Source organism: Pleurodeles waltl, chromosome 2_1, assembly GCF_031143425.1.
Source record: "Pleurodeles waltl isolate 20211129_DDA chromosome 2_1, aPleWal1.hap1.20221129, whole genome shotgun sequence".
Lineage (NCBI taxonomy): Eukaryota > Metazoa > Chordata > Amphibia > Caudata > Salamandridae > Pleurodeles > Pleurodeles waltl.
This window is the reverse complement of record NC_090438.1, coordinates 451,215,179-451,235,690: the sequence shown is the minus strand read 5'-3', so window position 1 is coordinate 451,235,690 and position 20,512 is coordinate 451,215,179. Positions and strand designations below refer to the sequence as shown.

General features: G+C 50.6%; 1 long non-coding RNA gene across 1 annotated transcript in view; it reads right to left on the bottom strand.

Annotated features, from left to right (window-relative positions):
• Positions 1–4,762: 4,762 nt before the first annotated feature.
• LOC138265449 (uncharacterized) overlaps positions 4,763–20,512 on the bottom strand; it is a 35,445-nt gene continuing 19,695 nt past the window's right edge. Inside the window, exons 2-3 of the long non-coding RNA XR_011199366.1 lie at positions 9,105–9,274; positions 4,763–7,886 (exon numbers count right to left, since the gene is read on the bottom strand). This is a non-coding gene — a long non-coding RNA (uncharacterized lncRNA). The remainder of the gene's footprint in view (positions 7,887–9,104; positions 9,275–20,512) is intronic.

The window sequence follows — 20,512 nt, the reverse complement described above, 5'->3', positions numbered from 1 at the left end:
CATGTACATGAAATTCAGAAATGGCAAACAACTATGACATTAGTGAATATTCACAAGATTATTTGGATGACCAAAGAGATTTCTACTTTGATCAAGAACCATCAATGTATTGGCATATGAAAAGGAAACAATGACAAAATCCTAGAAGGATGGTAGTAAAGTTTCTAGCATTTCTTGTAGTCAGTGTATCCTCATAACAGGTATTCAGCATAGCTGGTGCAGTTGTTGCTCTCAGAAGGACCACTCTTTCAGGGGATCAGGTGAATGCTGGGGGAGTAGGGGGTTGCTGTGACTGTAGGGTGGTGAGAGGGTCACATGATTGCTGGGGGTAAGGTAATTGCTGGGGGTGGGGGAGCCATCTACTGGAAACAAGGAAGGAGTTCCCTGTCACCGGTAGCCCTACCGCCATGGTTTTCGTGGTGTGCTACCGCCACGGAAGCCATGGTGGTGGGCCGGCTCATAATGCCTCCAGTGATCTTCTATGAACCGCCGGGTTGGAGATGAACAGCCAACCCGCCACACTCATAATGTGGCGGTATACACCGCCAGCCTGTAGGCGGTGATACCGCCACATTAACCCTTGTGGTCAGAAGACCACCAGGGTCATAATGAGGGCCTTAGTTCCCAATCATTATAAGGCTTCAGAACACACAGCAGTTCATAAGGAAGAATTCACAAACATCACAAATGTGGGGAATGTTTATCCTACAGACGGTGTCCTAAAATGTGAAGATGAATTCCACTTTCTGGAATGAAAAGTAATATACTGGCATGCAGTAGAAATGTCTGTTTAAGAGAGAAAAGAAAAAGAGAAAAGAAAAAAAAACTGTTCTATTTTTATATTTGGTGCACTGATTACATATACTTAAATGGACCAATATACAAGGCACAGAGAGATAGTCAAGGAAATTATAGTCATTTAACCCAACGGTCAATGGAATACTTCTCGATGAGCAGATGAATCTATGCCTGCAATGGAAGCCTCCACATCCTGTGGCCAGATGTAATAAAATTGGATATGCAAAAAACAGTAGCAAATTGTGGTCCAACATTTTATGAATCAACCATATTTTGTGAGTGGACAAATGAAGTAGGTTTGTTTGTAAAAACTGTGAATGTTAGCAAGTCACAGAGTAACTTGTCTAATTAGGATCATCACAATTTGTTCCCCCTGTGACTGGCTACAATAACAGTGTTGGTAGCTTTGAAGAACAACAGACTACCATCCCTGCAATTGCATTTCAAAATAGAAAACATTTTATTTAAAGTAGCCCAATTTCCTTAAAGAAAATGGAGTTCCTAATTTGTTTTAAAGAAGGTTTAGAAAATCTTTGTGAGAGTTGGCAGTGAACCCCTGGACCTCTGCCTACTTCCCCCAAATTTACCACATGCATTTCCAAAAGGCAAAGGCTTCAAAGGTGACTCAATCTTCTTCAGTTAAAAATTCTAAATTGGGAGCCAATTTCCTTATGTCAGTATAAACAGTACAATCTTATCATCTCAGGGTAGCAAATCAGAGCCATTAAAAGCAAACTCAGGGTAGGTGGTCTCAAAAGTGGGACTCGAAGAGAGCTGTCTAGGTCTGAAGGTTCCAGATTTGAAGTTCGGACACCAACAGAAGACTCTGAAGGAAACATGAAGCCCTCTACTGGAACATACCCTTTAACAAAACCGCCAGGAGAAAGAACATTTAACAGACAAAAAAAAACTCTTGAATTTACCCACAACAACAACTGCACACAGTACTAGGAGGAAAGTGATATGAAACAGGCCCAGTAAGCCCGGAAAGATTATCTGGGAGTGTTGTGAGACACCAAATAGGAACTTCAGAGTGCTTGAATAGAGAAAAATGACCAAGAAGGAGTTAGGAATCAAGGAAGTAATTCCCCATCTTGAGCTGAGCAATCATCATAGAAGTCGTTGGGGGCATACCATGATGGAGTGAGCAAAAAATAAGAAAGTCTCATCCCATCATGCACTATCACTTCCTGTCATGCTTGTTCTTATAGGCAACATGGTGTCCTCCAGGAACCCCAAGCCCCTAGAATGGCTGCCAAAGATGAGTAAGCTGTGCAGGTGCTAGTGGTAAAAGAAAGCAGCAGACCCATCGACTGGACGTTTTTGATCTGGCTGAGACTACGTGCTCCGTGGCATGCATAGGTCTCCTGTTGGGGTGCGTCCTGTGAAAGTGCCTGATGATGTGGGCTCCCCATCCTAATTTGCAGGCATGCAACAACAACACTCAATTAATTATTGTCTAGTTAGTACTTTGCCTTTTAATAATGAAAAGTACAGTAATTTCACATAGACTACGAAATAATACACATTAAAATGACAGATATATGTCAGGTAAGGGTAACTATCTTTAGTGACAATCTCATATAACATTTCACCCATAGTGGGCCCCGAGCCTCATAATCACAAAACACCCCACCTATACAACATGTAACATACTATAAGGGGATGTTATTATGTAAAACAAACAGGCCTAGAACCTTTGTCAAGGGGTTACAACATTAGTAAAACAGTAAACACTTGATACGGTTCTCCATTGAAACCAATGTGGAAAATAATTATGTATAAATGCAATCATTATTAATACATTACAATGTTTTTCAATGATAGTGTCAACAAGCATTTTTCAAATTCAATCACATGTCAAAGTGTTTCATTACCTTCTTCAGGTCACATAATGGAGTCATAGACCAACCACAAGATGTCCCTGCATTCCCAAACTGAAGAGCAAAGGCTCCAGCTTCATCATTGCTTGAATTCAATGCTGACTTTGACTAAGGGTCATACACTCAACATGCTTAGAAACTTAAGGCAAGGTAATAGATCTCTTCCCTTCTTAGAGGGGATAGCTTGTAGTGTAGCCATTTTTAATGTAGCTTTTTGCGCTTTTGCTTAACGTATTAGGCCTCTGTGCACTTTGCCCTAGATGCATTTTATTTAGCCTCGCACTGTTATTTTACAATAACCAGTTTCACAGTCTTGTTTTATTTCTTTCTATCACACTGTTTAGCTTACTTCAGCACTGTGTTCTCAAACAATACATTCTTGCTCGCTCTGTGCTTCAGTCAAGGATACAGTCTGGTACATTGCCTATAGACGTGGTAGAAGTTTAGACGCTAAACTGCGCTAACGCAGTTTAGCGTCAAAAAAATTTGCGCCGTCTAACGCCATTCTGAAGCGCCATGCGGGCGCCGTATTTATGGAATGGCGTTAGCCGGCGCAAGCAGACCGGCGCTGCCTGGTGTGCGTGGAAAAAAACCACGTAGACCAGGCAGTGCCAGCGTAGGGGGAAAATGGCGTTAGGGCGTCTTAAATAGGGGCAAGTCAGGTTGAGGCAAAAAAATCGCCTCAACCCGATTTGCGCCATTATTTTCGACGCCCAGACGCCATTTAAATGACTCCTGTCTTAGTAAAGACAGGAGTCATGCCCCCTTGCCCAATGGCCATGCCCAGGGGACTTATGTCCCCTGGGCATGGTCATTGGGCATAGTGGCATGTAGGGGGGCACAAATAAGGCCCCCCTATGCCACACAAAAAAAATTAAAAAATATTAAAAATTATACTTACCTGAACTTACCTGAATGTCCCTGGGGTGGGTCCCTCCATCCTTGGGTGTCCTCCTGGGGTGGGCAGGGGGGGTCCCTGGGGGCAGGGGAGGGCACCTGTGGGCTCATTTTGAGCCCACAGGCCCCTTAACGCCTACCCTGACCCAGGCGTTAAATAGTGGCGCAAATGCGGGGTTTTTTGACCCGCCACCTCCCGGGCGTGATTTTTGCCCGGGAGTATAAATACGATGCATTTGCGTCGCCGTCATTTTTTTAGACGGGAACGCCTTCCTTGCATCTCATTAACGCAAGGAAGGCGTTCACGCAAAAAAATGACGCTCTTTACTCATACTTTGGCGCTAGACGCGTCTAACGCCAAAGTATAAATATGGCGTTAGTTTTGCGCCGAATTTGCGTCGAAAAAAACGACGCTAATTCGGCGCAAACGGAGTATAAATATGGGCCTTAGTCTTTATGGTTCGTAGAAAGTACACATCCTTACGTAGGGACATTTCTTAGAACACCGGTGTGTTAGATATAAAAACACTTTCTAGTCCTGGTACACGTAAGAGGGAGATTCCGACCAGGAACTCACAACTAGATGCTGACTGCCCTGTTGCAGATGCTGATCCAGATCACAGGCCTTTGCTCAGGTATGAGGATCGATGTCTTCCCAGGGGTACCAGAAAGGCAGGCTTAGAGCTTCACATGCTTTTCTGAAAATATAACTTAGAGAGAACATAATTTAGTTGCAATATGATAGCCTTGTTCTTATGTTTCACTCTCCTTGTTACTATTTCAATCCTACTGTGTTGTATGGTTCTGGTTATTGGGGCTCACGCCTTGTTATCTAAAATGCAGTTGTTTTATTAAACCAATCTTTAAAACTCAAACTGCCTTTGTCATTTATATATGAGACCGCACTTTGTACGAGAGAACTGGTTGTGACCTGAGTGACCACGACTTCCCTGGGAAGGCCTAAGATGTCATGCGCTCGGCTGCCCAATTGTCTCTTCCCTTTGGGAGAGATGAGGCACTGCTAGTTAGCTGGAGCATAACCCAGATTTGGGGTGACAAGCATCCTTCAGAGTGGGTCAGACTTAGTCCCCCACACTGCAAACGATCCTGCCGCCCAAAAATCCAGTAGTCTCATTAGGATAATGAGAGCCTACGCGACATGGCACCCAACGTGGGGCGCCATGTCGCGTAGGCTCTCATTATCCTAATGAGACTACTGGATTTGGGGTGACAAGGGTCCTTCACCGTGGGTCAGACTTAGTCCCCCACACTGCGAACGATCCTGCCACCCAAAAATCCAGTAGTCTCATTAGAATAATGAGGGCCTACGCAACAAGCTCTTGTACGCCCTCCAGCCTCACAAATACCTTGAAATTACATTGGTGGTGCCCCTGCCCCTCCTTACGGCACCACAAGGGAGAAAAATATTCAAATTAACCCTCACAGGGCATTAAGAGGAATTTTTTGTTCTAGCTCGAATTAGGACCAGGGTCTTCTTACTTGTCTCTCCCTTGTTCTAGATACCAGGATGCCACATCACCCCTCCACTCCTGTCCCAAACCTCTTGCATAGAAAACTGGGATACTCTATGAAGGTGATGTCAAGATTTCTCTGTGATTGTTGGTCTCAGCTCCACCCCTAGCTGGCATCAGTGCCAGATGCCCTTCTAGCAAAACTTCAAAAGGGAGACATCCTGTGTTGGCTCCAGATGTATAGGTTTTCACCTCTGTTCAGCAGGGCTAGCCTGACACAGCCCCGTTGCAGAGTGACAGCTAATTATCTCATTGAGATTTCTACTGTACCACATTCCTCTCCCAGGAACTGGTTCCATAACTGATAATTGCTCCCTTTGCATGGTATGACCTTTGTGCCCTCTGCTGGGGAGCAGAATACCTAAGGATGTCATTTTGAAATTGGCAGTAACGGTCCCACTGTCAGCATTTTGACTGGAAACACACCCGCTGCCATCACTGTCCGGCCACAGTATTTAGATGTCAGCTGGAGTATAAGCAAAAGACTGCCTACGGCCCTCCATCACTGCCAGGAAACTTCAACCTTATTGATGGCACCAGGGACAAAAGAGGCTGGCAGTGGGACGACAGCCCCTATCACCCCCATGCCGAGCAGTATGTGCATTCTCGCTGATGCAACTGTGGTGGCTAAACCTCTACACCTGAGTTGGCGGATTGGGAGCTATATAAGGATGAAACTTACCTTTCTAATGCCTTCCACTTATCCTGCCACCATGAACCTACTGCTACCATTCCTGCCATTACTCCTGAGCCAGATCCAAGATGGAAATCAACCCTGTTGTTGCCAGAACAGAAGGTAAGTCATGGGCATTCATGTTGTTCTCAGAGTTGTAGCTACACAGTAATACTGGACTTGTACATGGCTCAATAATTTGAGCACACACCACCATAATGTTACACAATGCTGAAGTGTGAAATTAAATGTAAAATGAACCAGAACAGTCCTTGATATTTAAGTAGCACCTACAAATCTGGTACAGACTGCCTTCATGGCAATGGACATCTACACAAAAATTCTCAATAATCACAAATAGCATTGTGTCCACACAGGTGTGTGCACTAATGTTCCCATAATATTGAAAGCATCAATTGAAACAGTATACCTAATCTGAACCAAACAATCCTATGATAATGTAACAATTACACAACATGCTACACATATTAGAAGTAACAACATAATCAGCAAACAATTAGTAACAATCACAAATTAAGGCCAGGACAAAGATATTGTCAAAATAACAATGTTTTGTCAAAATGAGATAACTCTCTCAGAAGTCACTGGAATTGAACTGTATAGAAACAACAAAGGAACAAGGACGGTAGTCCATTGTGTGGGTGCATGCCCACAGCTTGCCTCTTAATGTCACTGCCAATATAAGACTACTCTGAAAGGGTTATCTATGGGACATAGAGCAGGCATGTAAATGATCTCACTGGGGGGGGGGTACTTGGGTTTGGGATGGGTGGGTTGGGATTTGGAAGCTGTGGAAAGATGTTTGGGAGGGGTAGATTAATGCTTGGAAGTGGTGGGGTGGGGTGGGATGTGGTAGGGGTGGTTTGGGAGGTAGAAGATCTGAAATGATGTTTGGGATAGGTGGTTCTATGTTTTGAAGGGGTCAGGGCAAGAGCAAAAAGTAGGTCCTCCTTACGAAAATGGGTAGGGTGGTGTTTAGGGAGTTTGGATTGGGAGGTAGAGGGAGTGGTTGTGTCTGTTGTGCGTGTGTGTGTTGAAAGTGTGGGTGCTTAAAGCTCAGGTGTATGTGCTGTATCTTTAGATTTGTGTTGCTTACTGATTGTTGGGTGGGTGAGTGAGTGTGGGCATTTGGGTTCAGTATATGTGTGTGAGGATGTGTGTGTAGTGGATGTGAAATGTGTTGATTTGGTGTCTGTGGGTGTGCTGGTATATGTGTGTGTGAGGTGGTGTGTGCACTGACTGGGAATGTGCTAGTGGTCTGTGTAGGTGTTGTTGTAGTGGTCAATATTGTGTCTGTGGGTATCCTGGTGATGGGGGTATGTGTTTGTGTCATGGTGGATGTAATGCCTGTGGGTATGCTTGTGGTGGCGGTGTGTGTAGTGGCGGTATGTGTGTATCCGTGGCTGTGTTTTTTGCTTTGTCGGTGTTGGGATGTGCTGCTTGTGGTTGTTATTGTGGCTGCATGCATATGTTTGCATGTGCTTTGGATAGGGCTGGATTGAGAGATGGGGGATGGGAAAGAGGTGAGAATAGAGGCACAAGGTTCAAGTGGTTGGGAGCCTGCAGCCAATGAGTAGGCCAGAACCTGAAATGAGCACTGTAAGCCAGACAGAGCACCATAAATACCATCCAGGTAAGCCAGCATCTGGTTGTTCCAGCCAGCCAGCCCCTTTGTGGCATTCAGAAGTGTGGTCTGGCCTATAGCAATCATCCATAAAAGTTCTACAGCCTCCTGACTGAGTGCAGCCTGGGGCATGGGGTGGGGGCAAGAGCAGAGGTGCCTGCAGTAAAGGTGGCGCCACGCCTTTTAAAGGGGTGCTGCAGCTAACTGGGGGGGTGAGCAAGAGGGAAGGTGGAGATTGGAATGGGGGTGGATGAAGATGCAGATTTCACAGTCACTCCAGCCACTCCACACTAGGGATTGGCCTTAATTAGAGGCCTCTGAGGAAGATGTTGTATCACCCAGGCCTCCTGACCAGTCCCATCATCCTCCATGGGTCCCTCGGTGTCAGTGGTGTCCACACCCGATTCCCAGTGGCCAGCTACATCCCCACTGTCACCTATCGCCATTTCCAGTTGATGCTGAAAACACAAATACAACAGTTAAAGTGTATCTGTGAGAATACAATTGGATATCAATGCACAAAATACAACATTTCCAACAAGTTCATTAATTCCCTCTTCTCAGCTCCCATATCATATGTGCCTTCATGACTTATACACTTATAGTTCACTCCATGACAAAGGGTTCCAACAGCATGAGTAAACACATAGGCCTGGGGGCACCTCTCGACCATTGCACTACAGGGCTAAAAGTGATTCACTTCTCCCAAAGGGTAAATTTTTGTTGGATCGAAATTGACTTCTCAAGATGGGACACCACAACATCTATGTAATGTAACTTTCCATATGCAAATGTTCCTTTCAGTATCACATTGTTCTTTATCATCAATTTCTCCTGTGGGCAGGACTAACAACACAAAAATGTTGTCTATGGGACTTACAACTCGCTCACCAATGTGGACACATTCCTGTCTGTTTCAATCAATATCGTTTGGCAGATAAATTCACGTTTGTCATCATAGACTTGCTTATGTGCACATTTGTGAAAGACTAAGGATTCAGGTTCACCTACTGTCCACATTACCTTACTAGAAGTCTTCTGGACAAACTGCTTTCAAACATGTGTCAGATAAGTAATGATGTCACTGTACACAGAATACCAATACTTTTGGTGCAGATGCGAATTCTCATATTGCCATAGCACCAACTCACCAGTGCCAACTCTGATATATATGAGCTGCATTATAATTGCTCAATTTGCCACAGTTACCAGTAATGGAGCATACATTCACTATACACATTTGTGACGTACCATCCCACCTGACCCAATCATGACATGGGGCATGTTTTGTGAAACTGTCCCTTATGTGATTGTGAAAATGCTGGCAACCCCTTTGTTTGCATGCAGCCACGTGTCTGCCCACAAAAGTACTAGCCTTGTGAGGAGGACTATAGTGTCATCCTTCACCACAAAGCAATACACCACACACAGCATTAGACAGTGTCTGATCACCTCACATCTCCAGAAATCCTCATGGACTTTGGATGCGTTTCAACCTCGTATTGATGGTACACAACCTAGCTGGGAAGTAAAGAGGTCAAAACACAACAATATCTACAGATAATGACCTACCCCCTGCTGCTGTTGGGCCCGCAACTGCCCATCAAGCTCTGGGTAAGCCACTGTAAGGATGCAGGCAACTGGGGGCTGGTGTAGTCAGGGTACAGTGCACCCACCTGGATCCCTGGGAGGACTGCCCAACTTGGCTCTCAGCAGACTTCCGTATCACCCAATGCAGGTCTTCCCACCTCTTCCTACAGTGCAGGCTGTGCCGCTTGTGGATACCCAGGGTCTGTATCTTCTTTGAAATGTCATTTTAAATTTCCTTTTTCTAATGGACGTTGACCTGTATGGATGACAGAAAAGAACAAGGAAAGAAAATTGAGTGTTTCTATTTGGCAGCACTGCTATTGGATTACATTTTGGATTTTCACACATATGTTCACCAGCGTATATATTTTCCCCAGAAAAATGTTACAGGTATCCTAAAAATACTGATTTGCAGAGATCTCATGTGCACCATCAATACTTGCTAGCTCCCCATTTTTCTTAATCAGGCTCACTACATCATCTTAGCCAGAACTATGCATGCTAGCCTGTTGTGAGAGCCACCCCTGATTACTCACAATCATTGTGAACTACTGAAGGCCAAACCACCTGTACATAATCACACTCACAGCTACATTGGCTTCCTGCCTAAACTCCCAAGAGTCAGTGCCCATGGTCTGCCTCACATACAGTGACTAAGGGCAAGAGAGAAGGGCTGCTCTGTGTCTGTGAAAGCAGGGATTTTTGGGTTGTTTGAACAAGGGTGTGTTGGAATGGTCTGACAGGAATGGATTATTAGGAGCCAGTGTCTTCTGATCTTGCCACACGTAAACTAACTTTACATATAAGTGGCTCGATGGCATGTTCAAACCATACAGAGCAACCTAATACACACTATGTGCTGGAATCCCATGTGACAGTACAGCATCAGTCAACTCCAGACCCTCTACATTTTTTCCTTCAATCCCTCAACATCAACATCATTCTAACATTGGCTGTATGCTGTCAGCCATACTACAGGTACACTGTCTATTGGCCACTGGTAGTCAGTGGCCTGCAGTTTGTGTGATGAAATGGGATTTGTGTGTTACATTGACAAACATTGCTGCTTCTACTTCCAGGAAATCTAATTTTGTCATGCATAGACATTTCACACAGTGACAAAAAACAATCTGTCCCAGCTACATCATTCTGTCAACTTCAATCAGAACACTACCCTGTTACTAAATAGGAAAAATAAGGCCTGTGTATCAGAAAGGAAGAGGTTGTTCAGTCAGACATTACCCAATCAGACATGTGACTGTTCCTCTGGGGTCCCATAGAGCTGGCTATACAGGGACAGAACCTCCCTGGCAAGGAGCTCCAGCTCCTCCATGCTAAAGACGGGGGTCCTGTCACCTGATTTGTCCATCATCCTGTCTCCCTGAGGTCAGTAACAGCACCACAAAATTGAGGGGTCCTGATGGCTGCAGTGTTACTAGACAAGTGAGCATTTTTTCACAAAAGGGCATAAAAGTACACAGTGGACACAATCTGTGATGGCGACAGACACAGCTACTGGCTTTTGTGCATAGCCATCACACACGTTAGCCCATGGCAGGGCCGTTGTGGAGGCTACCACCTACTATGTGGTTAACTTCCACTGACAGCCGTCAGGTAGCAAATGTCCTCCTGGCAAGGTCAGGTAGCCGCAAATTTAGGGTATGAAGCTGCACATTTTTCAATTGTTAGTGTGTCACCAGCAATCAAAATGGAGGCTATTGTATTTACAAATGTCAGATATGAAAAACACTTTTTTTGGAAAGATTTGATACAATAAAATGTGAACCATGACTGTTTGACACTGATAGTGCTGCGGGGGAAGTACTGCCTCTGGTGACTGTATTTTGTAAGGACATTTTTGAAAAACAATTATGTGCAGATAATACATTTTAAATGTATTATATTCACATAATGAAAAGAAAAAAAAATGAAATAATCTTTGAGGTCCCAAAATTAGTTGTTAATATGTGCATGTGTTATCCAGTGGAATTTCTACTCTTACCAAGAATTCAGATGTGTGTTGACATTAAAGGTATGGTCTGATAATTTCAGCTGATATTTTCTTTTCTATACATACAGACATCTGAACCCAGCCAATGGTGGAAGGAGATGGCCTCAGGTGTTCTGGCCATTTCCAGACCTTGCCACAATGGAGAAAATGGACGTCAAACAATTTTGGCCAAATAGGCAAACTTTCCTTGATGTGTGTCAGCAGTTGGAGCCTGATCTCCTCCCTCACAATATGAATCCAATAGTCATAACACCAATAGTGAAGCGCATGGCAGTACTGCATTCTGTTGCAAGTGGCACTATTCAATCTATTCAATACACTGTGGGTGTATCAGGGATCATGTCCCAGCCAACTTTCAGTGGTGTGCTACAGTAGGTGCTTCCTTCCTTCCTTGATAAAATACATCAACAGATACATACAATTCCCACATCCACAGGAGTTTGCCACGGTGAAAGGAGAATTTTATGCTTTGGGTGGATTACCGCATGTGGTTGGAGCAATAGGTGGCACACATGTTGCTTTGGTGCCACCACATGCAAGGTAACAGGTCTACCGCAATTGGAAGAACTTCCATTCCTTCAGTGTGCAAATATTGGGGGTGATTCTAACCCTGGCGGTCGGTGATAAAGCGGCGGCCAACCCGCCAACAGGCCGGCGGTCCAAAAAATGGAATTCTGACCCTGGCGGCAACCGCCAACACAGCCCGCCACATTAACACTCCGACCGCCACCACGGTACAAACAGCGCGGCGGTCACCGCCAACAGGCAGGCGGCAGACAATGTACCGCCCACACTATCACAACTCACCAATACGCCACCTTTTCCGGGGCGGGAGCCCCGCCGATAAAAACACGGCGGAAACAGACTACGGACGGGAAAACGCGCACCAAAACACACTCCACGAGTACGGAGGACGGCATGGAACCCAAATTAAACATCCTACCTGCACTCGTCTACCTGCTCATCTACCACGAGTACGAACTTCGGCGCAGACGACAACGGTGAGTACTGCACCTACGACACACGGGAGGGCGGAGGAGGAAAGCTTATGGGCACACACATATGTGACCCCCACCCCCCCAAACTATGTACACACCAATGCTGAGCAACAATGCACAGTGAGACCACCCTAACCCCCCTGAAAAATGCAAAGACATAATTAAATTGTGAACCAAATTTTTATATAAAAAATAGACTCTGAGATGTATCGGCAACTATGCAAAATATCCCTAACAAAATAATACTATACACACTGCCATGGAGAACCGAGGCAATTAGTCCGCTACATCAAAGTCAAATGGAACAGTCCATGGGCTACAGTGTAGCGACACAAGGGCAAAGCCCACACAGGAGACCTGAGTCCTTTGGAGAGAACACTGCAGGGGCATCTGATGAAAATACTACAGGCACCTCAGGGGGAAGGGAAGGGGGGGGGCACCACAGCCACATGAGTCCGCGACGCAAGATCCACGAAGGGGCCACCATGCCCACTGTGCCATCCTGGGGAGTGCAAAGCCACAGTCTCTCAAGTCTCTACAGTGGGTGGGTTGCCCACTCTGCCATTCTGGGGAGTGCAAAGCCACAGTCTCTCAAGTCTCTACAGTGGGTGGCTTGCCCACTGTGCCATCCTGGGGAGTGCAAAGCCACAGTCTCTCAAGTCTCTACAGTGGGTGGCTTGCCCACTCTGCCATCCTGGGGAGTGCAAAGCCACAGTCTCTCAAGTCTCTACAGTGGGTGGGTTGCCCACTCTGCCATCCTGGGGAGTGCAAAGCCACAGTCTCTCAAGTGGATAACAGTCTCCACTGGTCAAGGAGGAGGCATGGTGGGCACAGTGAACCATAGACAGTGCTTGAGACGGCGGGGCCCAGCGGAGCGGTGCTTGAGACGGCGGGGCCCAACGGAGCGGTGCTTGAGACGGCGGGGCCCAGCGGAGCGGTGCTTGAGACGGCGGGGCCCAGCGGAGCGGTGCTTGAGACGGCGGGGCCCAGCGGAGCGGTGCTTGAGACGGCGGGGCCCAGCGGAGCGGTGCTTGAGACGGCGGGGCCCAGCGGAGCGGTGCTTGAGACGGCGGGGCCCAGCGGAGCGGTGCTTGAGACGGCGGGGCCCAGCGGAGCGGTGCTTGAGACGGCGGGGCCCAGCGGAGCGGTGCTTGAGACGGCGGGGCCCAGCGGAGCGGTGCTTGAGACGGCGGGGCCCAGCGGAGCGGTGCTTGAGATGAAGGGGCCCAGCGGAGCGGTGCTTGAGACGGCGGGGCCCAGTTCAGCGGTGCCTATCTTCACGGCGGGGCCCTGTTCAGCGGTGCTCCTCTGCACGGCGGGCCCTGTTCAGCGGTGCCTATCTTCACGGCGGGGCCCTGTTCAGCGGTGCTCTTCTGCACGGCGGGGCCCTGTTCAGCGGTGCTCTTCTGCACGGCGGGGCCCTGTTCAGCGGTGCTCTTCTGCACGGCGGGGCCCTGTTCAGCGGTGCTCTTCTGCACGGCGGGCCCTGTTCAGCGGTGCCTATCTTCACGGCGGGCCCTGTTCAGCGGTGCCTATCTTCACGGCGGGGCCCTGTTCAGCGGTGCTCTTCTGCACGGCGGGCCCAGTTCAGCGGTGCTCTTCTGCACGGCGGGGCCCTGTTCAGCGGTGCTCTTCTACACGGCGGGCCCTGTTCAGCGGTGCTCTTCTACACGGCGGGCCCAGTTCAGCGGTGCCTATCTTCACGGCGGGGCCCTGTTCAGAGGTGCTCTTCTGCACGGCGGGCCCTGTTCAGCGGTGCCTATCTTCATGGCGGGCCCTGTTCAGCGGTACCTATCTTCACGGCGGGGCCCTGTTCAGCGGTGCTCTTCTGCACGGCGGGCCCAGTTCAGCGGTGCCTATCTTCACGGCGGGGCCCTGTTCAGCGGTGCTCTTCTGCACGGCGGGCCCTGTTCAGCGGTGCTCTTCTGCACGGCGGGCCCTGTTCAGCGGTGCTCTTCTGCACGGCGGGGCCCTGTTCAGCGGTGCTCTTCTGCACGGCGGGGCCCTGTTCAGCGGTGCTCTTCTGCACGGCGGGGCCCTGTTCAGCGGTGCCTATCTTCACGGCGGGGCCCTGTTCAGCGGTGCTCTTCTGCACGGCGGGCCCTGTTCAGCGGTGCCTATCTTCACGGCGGGGCCCTGTTTAGCGGTGCTCTTCTGCACGGCGGGGCCCTGTTTAGCGGTGCTCTTCTGCACGGCGGGCCCTGTTCAGCGGTGCTCTTCTGCACGGCGGGCCCTGTTCAGCGGTGCACATCCAGTAGGTTCAAGGGAGCCAGACCTGGCCTGGACTCCGTGCTCAGACGCCCTCCGGCCGTGATGTTCCTGGGCCCTTCGGTGACGGAGTCCTGGGCCCTTTGGTGTCCTCCTTTACAGCTGGGATGTGGCATGTGGGGCCCACCTGCTCCGCGCTCCTGCTGGCTGACGTCTCCGCCCTGCTGCCCATACGCTCCTTAGATGGGGCTCTCGGGCCCTTGCCTCCCCTAGACGTTGTGGCTGGTGAAGTGGGCGAACTCTGCTCCTTGGGGGCAACCGTGTCAGGCTTCGCACGGCGGCCCTTGTGTTTCCTGGTCCTCTTGCCGGTGGGGGGGGCTGGATGTGTCCTTGCTGCTGATGGAGGTGTCACTGCTGGCAAAGGGTGGGCTCCAGAACCCATGCACAACAGTGACACCCGAAGTTGGGCTGGTGGTGGCTGTGGTGCTCTTGGGACTCTTTGCAGATGGAGGGGGTAGGTCATCGGAGGGGAAGAGGTCAAGATTAGCCAGGAATAAATTTTTAGGGCCAAGGTAAAAGGTAGGAGAAGTGGAGATGGAAGTGGAGGAAGAGGATGTGGTTGTAGGAGAGTCAGGTGTGCTGTCATTGGGTGAAGGTGCAGGTGCTGTAGGCTGTTGTGAGGTGGATGTCTGTTGGGTGGGTGTCTGCCTGCGTTTGTGTCTTGGAAGGGGTGGTGACAGACACAGTGGGAGAGGACACAGGGGACGTGTAAATGGCAGTGGGGGTGGTGACTGCACGCGTGCGGACTGTACAGGAGGGTGTGGTGGTGATGGAAGCACTGGCTGATGTTGGTGTGCATACAGGTGTGAGTGGAGACGTCACAGGGAGGGAGGAGGGAGACGAGGAGGAGGGGGACACAGGGGTGGTAGTGACTGTTGGGATGTCTGCATCTGTGTGTTGCTTGGGTGAGTGTTTGTGGGATCTGTGGTGCTTGTGTCTGGATGAGCTGCCCTTGGGTGTTGAGGTGTGTGCAGGCTGGTCAGATGGTGTGGATGGGATAGGCTGAGGAACAGGAGACAGAGACAGGGTGGAGGCAGTCAGAAGAGGGAGGCTGGAAACAGGGACAATGGCTGCCGTCAGTGCTGAGGCCAGAGCATTGAACGATCGTTGATGGGCAGCCTGACCCGAATGAATGCCCTCCAGGTAGGCATTGCTCCGATGCACCTCCCTTTCTACCCCCTGGATGGCATTCAAAAGGGTAGTCTGCCCAACAATGAGTGTCCTGAGGAGATCAATGACCTCCTCACTGAGGGCAGCAGGGGTAACAGGGGCAGGGGCTGAGGTGCCTGGGGCGAAGGAGACGCCCGCCTTCCTGGGTGAGCGGGCACGGAGCGTAGGCTGAGGGGCTGCTGGGAGGGCGGGGCTGGTGTGCTGGGTGGCGGCTGTACCTGTAGAGGCAGGGGGCCCGGATGTTGCCGCCACCGCTAGGGAGCTCCAATCCGAGGACGTGTCGCTGTCGCTGCTCTCACCAGCGGTCCCCGTCGTGGTGCTCCCCTCGCCCTCCGGCTCACTTGGGCCCTCGGTGTCTGTTCCTGTGCCCACCGGGGCCTTGTGGCTTGCAGTTCCCTCGTGCTCCGATGCCAAATCTCCTCCGCCTGATGATGCTAATGCACACATGCACAAGAAGATGAAGAAGAAGGGTGGGGGGAGAAAGAGAAGACCTGGTTGAGTGCATGCAATGTCAACACCGTTGGCGGAGAGGACAGACACAGGAGCCGCATGCACTAAGCCACGCATTCGGGGCACACTACTCAGTACTTCTGACTCGGACAACAGGTCAGGAGACGACTAACGCGCACATGTGTGAGGCTGGACCATCAATAGCTGGACTTGTCACCCTACGGAGGTGGGGGCCGGGAGCACAGGGCCATGCCTAAGGGAGAGGACTACACTACAGAAAGCGCCCTGGCCTAATGTCACCCCCAACCCTCCTCCCCACCCAGTCGCCTCCACTGCGCAGAAAGATAGCTGAATGTGCTGATACTCACCCCCTTGTGTCTGCTGTGATGCTCTCAAGCGCCCATCCAAATCAGGGTAGGCCACCGCCAGGATCCGGGACATCAGGGGGGTCAGGGTACGACTGGCACCCCTCCTAGGTTGGGAGGCCATCCCCAGCAGTGACTCGGCGGTCTTCCTGGTTCCGCGGCAGATGTCCTCCCACCTCTTGCGGCAGTGGGTGCCCCGTCTGACGTGGACTCCCAGGGCCCGGACTTCCTTGGCGATGGCACGCCAAATCTCGACTTTCTGATGGGCGCTGACCTATGTGACATGTACAGGGTGGGAAGGAAACATTCATCAACTTACTGCATGTTAGATGTGATTGGCCCCCCCTCCCCAACCTTGCAATATAGCACATGCTCTCATCTGTCGTGCGTTGCACTCCTCATTCGCCCCCCACCCCACCAACTTACATCCACCCCACTCCACACAGGCATCGCCCATTCCATGTGCACCCGGTGTACTCACCTGTTGGTCTGGAGGACCGTAGAGTAAGGCATACTGGGGGAGGACCCCATCCACGAGCTTCTCCAACTCTTCAGACGTGAAGGCAGGGGCCCTTTCCCCAGTCGCAGCAGCCATTGTCACTTCCAGACCGAGTTCACAGCAGCACTTGCAGTATAGGTCCTCTCCTGTGGATGATCAGGTCTCGAGTGATTAAGCAGATAGAAAATGGCGGTCACGCCCGCGGCGGTGCGTACCGCGGCGGTGCGTACCGCGACCGCCGGCGCACATCGTCATTGGCTCCTGAAACCCATAGGCTTCAATGTTGTCCAATGCGGCTCCGTATAGCGGTCTTCGACCGCCTACCGCCACGGTGTGCCCCGCCAGCGCAGTAACCTCACATCTCATTGTCCCACTTCACAGGTCAGGCAGCCGCCATTTCAAGGGCCGACATGGCATAATCTCTACTGCGACACACAGGCCTAGGCCTGGCATTGCCACACATACACGCCTTTCAATACCTAGATAACCGTGTGCCATGCAAGCAGTGGTGAACGTACCAGTGATTATCTTGACTCTGTGCTCCATGTTGTCCTTCCTAGGCACCGTCCGCTGGGATTTGCGAGGAGAAGGATGAATCCTCGCGTGTACCGACCGCTGGTGGACCTGTCGACAATGGAAGAACGCCACATCATACTACGATACCGACTTGACCATGCCACTATCCATGAACTTTGTGCCCAGCTGGAGCCAGCCCTGATGTCCCCCATCTGCCAACCCACAGGAATTCCCCCTCTGGTGCAGGTGCTGTCAGTCCTCCATTTTCTTGCAAGTGGCTCATTCCAGACAACAGTGGCCATGTCATCTGGAATGTCTCAGCCAATGTTTTCTAAGGTTTTGTCTAGAGTGTTGTCTGCCCTGACGAAACACATGCGGAGATACATCATATTCCCAGAGGAGGTTGATTTGCCCACTGTGAAGGGTGATTTTTATGCCCTTGGACATATTCCCAACATAATTGGTGCCATTGATGGGACCCATATAGCCTTAGTCCCCCCAAAAGACGATGAGCAGGTGTACAGAAACAGGAAGAGTTACCATTCTATGAACGTCCAGGTGGTCTGTTTGGCTGACCAGTACATCTCCCATGTGAATGCAATGTTCCTTGGTTCAGTGCATGACGCGTATGTGATGCGTAATAGCAGCATCCCTTATGTGATGGAACAGCTACAGAGACACCGTGTGTGGCTAAAAGGTGACTCTGGTTACCCCAACCTGCCTTGGCTATTGACCCCAGTGAGGAATCCCCGGACCAGGGCTGAGGAACGGTACAATGAGGCCCATGGGCGAACTAGGAGGATCATAGAAAGGACCTTTGGGGTTCTGAAGGCCAGGTTTAGGTGTCTGCATATGACAGGGGGATCCCTGATGTACTCACCAAAGAAGGTGTGCCAGATCATCGTGGCCTGCTGTATGCTTCACAATCTGGCATTGCGACGTCAGGTGCCTTTCCTGCAGGAGGATGGTCCAGATGGTGGTGTTGAAGCAGCTGTGGAGCCTGCGGAGAGTGAAGAGGAGGAAGACTCAGAGGACGACACAGACAACAGGGACAGAGTTATCCAACAGTATTTTCACTAGCACACAGGTAAGAATCAAGCACGCCATTTTACTTTTCCTGCAAGCCTCCTGCTTCTCAGCTTTGTCTATGACCCCCCAGTTCTTTAAAACTGATGTTTGATTTTCCCTTCCCTTTTCAGTGCTGTATGACCCACTCCGTGACAACTGCATGGTTAGCCCATGGACTAATGCTTATTAATCTCGGTATGTGTTCAGCACAAAGTTAACAGAACATAATTGATCGGTAATGTGTTATACATTTGTAAATAATACAGCCTGACTCCTGTTTGATTTAAGTGCATTGAGTGATTTATTTTTTGTGCTAGATAATGTTACATGATATAAACACGGTGATGGGTGGGGGTGGAGTAATGGCCATGGCAGAGTCCAGTTCTCAGTCTCACAGGTGCATTGTCCATATGCCTGTGGAAGGATGGAGCAGGGGCAGTTCAAGGTTGGACAGGGTGGCAATGTGGGACAGTGGGATGACTTCAGGGGGGGGTCTCATGCTGGCGGGGGTCTTGACATCCTACTCTGTCGATTTCTTTGATCTCAGGCTCCTCTTGCGGGGTGGTGGTTCTTCAGCAGGAGGTGGGGTTCTGGTGGCCTGTCGTTGTGGTGGGGCCTCCTGTCCACTAGCGCCGGCGGAGGTGGTAGGCTGTTCCTGGCTAGGGACAGGGGCCCTGTGTGGTGCCACACGGTCCCACAACGTGTCTTCTATACGGTTGAGGGCCTGGACTATGCTCCCCATAGCGGTAGAGATGTTTGTGAGTTGATTGGTGAACCCCAGGTAGCGTTCCTCCTGCAGTGCCTGGATCTCCTGGAACCTGGCCAGTACCGTCGCCATCGTCTCTTGGGAGTGGTGGTAGGCTGCCATGATGGTGGTGAGGGCCTCTTGGAGAGTGGGTTCCCTGGGCCTCTCCTCCCCCCCCCTGTCGCACAGCAGCCCTCCGAGTTGCCCTGTTTCCCTGGGCCTCTGTCCCCTGGACGGTGTGCCCACTACCACTGCCCCCAGGTCCCTGTTGTTGTTGGGGTGGTGGGTTAGCCTGGGTGCCCTGTAGTGGCAGACACACCGCTGATTGACCTGTCCTAGAGACAGAGGCATGGGCCCGCTGGGTGGGAGCTGTGCTGTTGTTCCCAGAGGGGGTTGGGTCTGCTGTGGCCTGTGTGTGGGGAACCCACTGTCCAGAGGTCCCCGATGGTCCGGGCTGGTCATCAGGTTCCAGGTCGACAGAGCTGCTGTCATCGCTGGGTGCCTCTTCCGGGGGGGGGATGGACATTTCTGGACCCTCCTGGCCGGTGTGTTGGCGTTCGGGTCCTGCATGGGGTAAGAGAGTATGGTTATTGTTTCTGTGTGTGCTATTGCGTGCCATTGATTGGTGCCCTTGTCCCCCAGTGCTGCCATTCCCTTGGGGGAGGTGTTGTGGGGGCGTTGGGGGGGTGGTATGTGCAGTGGTCATGCTTAGGTGATGGGTGTCCATAGTTTGTGGGGGCATGCAGGGGTTGGTGTTGGGTGGGTTGTGCTGGAGAGACATTCTCAGGGAGGATGTGTGATGGGGGTTGGGGGTGAGGGTGGTGGTGGGGGTTAGCATGCTGGGGGGGGGGGGGGGGGGAAGTAGTTGAGATTGTACTTACCAGAGTCCATTCCTCCGTGTACTCCAGCGAGGCCATCAGGATGCAGGATGTTTAGTACCTCTTGCTCCCATGCTGTGAATTCGGGAGGAGTGGGTGGGGGTCCCCCGCCAGTCTTCTGCACTGCGATGTTGTGTCGCGAGACCATCGAGCGCACCTTTCCCCTTAAGTCGTTCCAGCGTTTGCGGATGTCGTCTCTATTTCTGGGATGCTGTCCCACCGCGTTAACCCTGTCCACGATCCGCTGCCATAGCTCCGCCTTCCTGGCTATGGTGGTGTGCTGCACCTGTGAGCCGAAGAGCTGCGGTTCAACTCTTATGATTTCCTCCACCATGACCCGGAGTTCTTGGTCCGAAAAGCGAGGGTGCCTTTGGGGTGCCATGGGGTGGTGTGGATGAGGTGTGGGGTGGTATATATGGTGATGAGTGTGTTGGTGTGTGGTGCTTTGTGCTTCTATGTGGTGTGTGTGATGGTGTAGTGTGCCTCTGTGTGATGTAGCTCTCTATTCTGTGATGTGTCTCTCTCT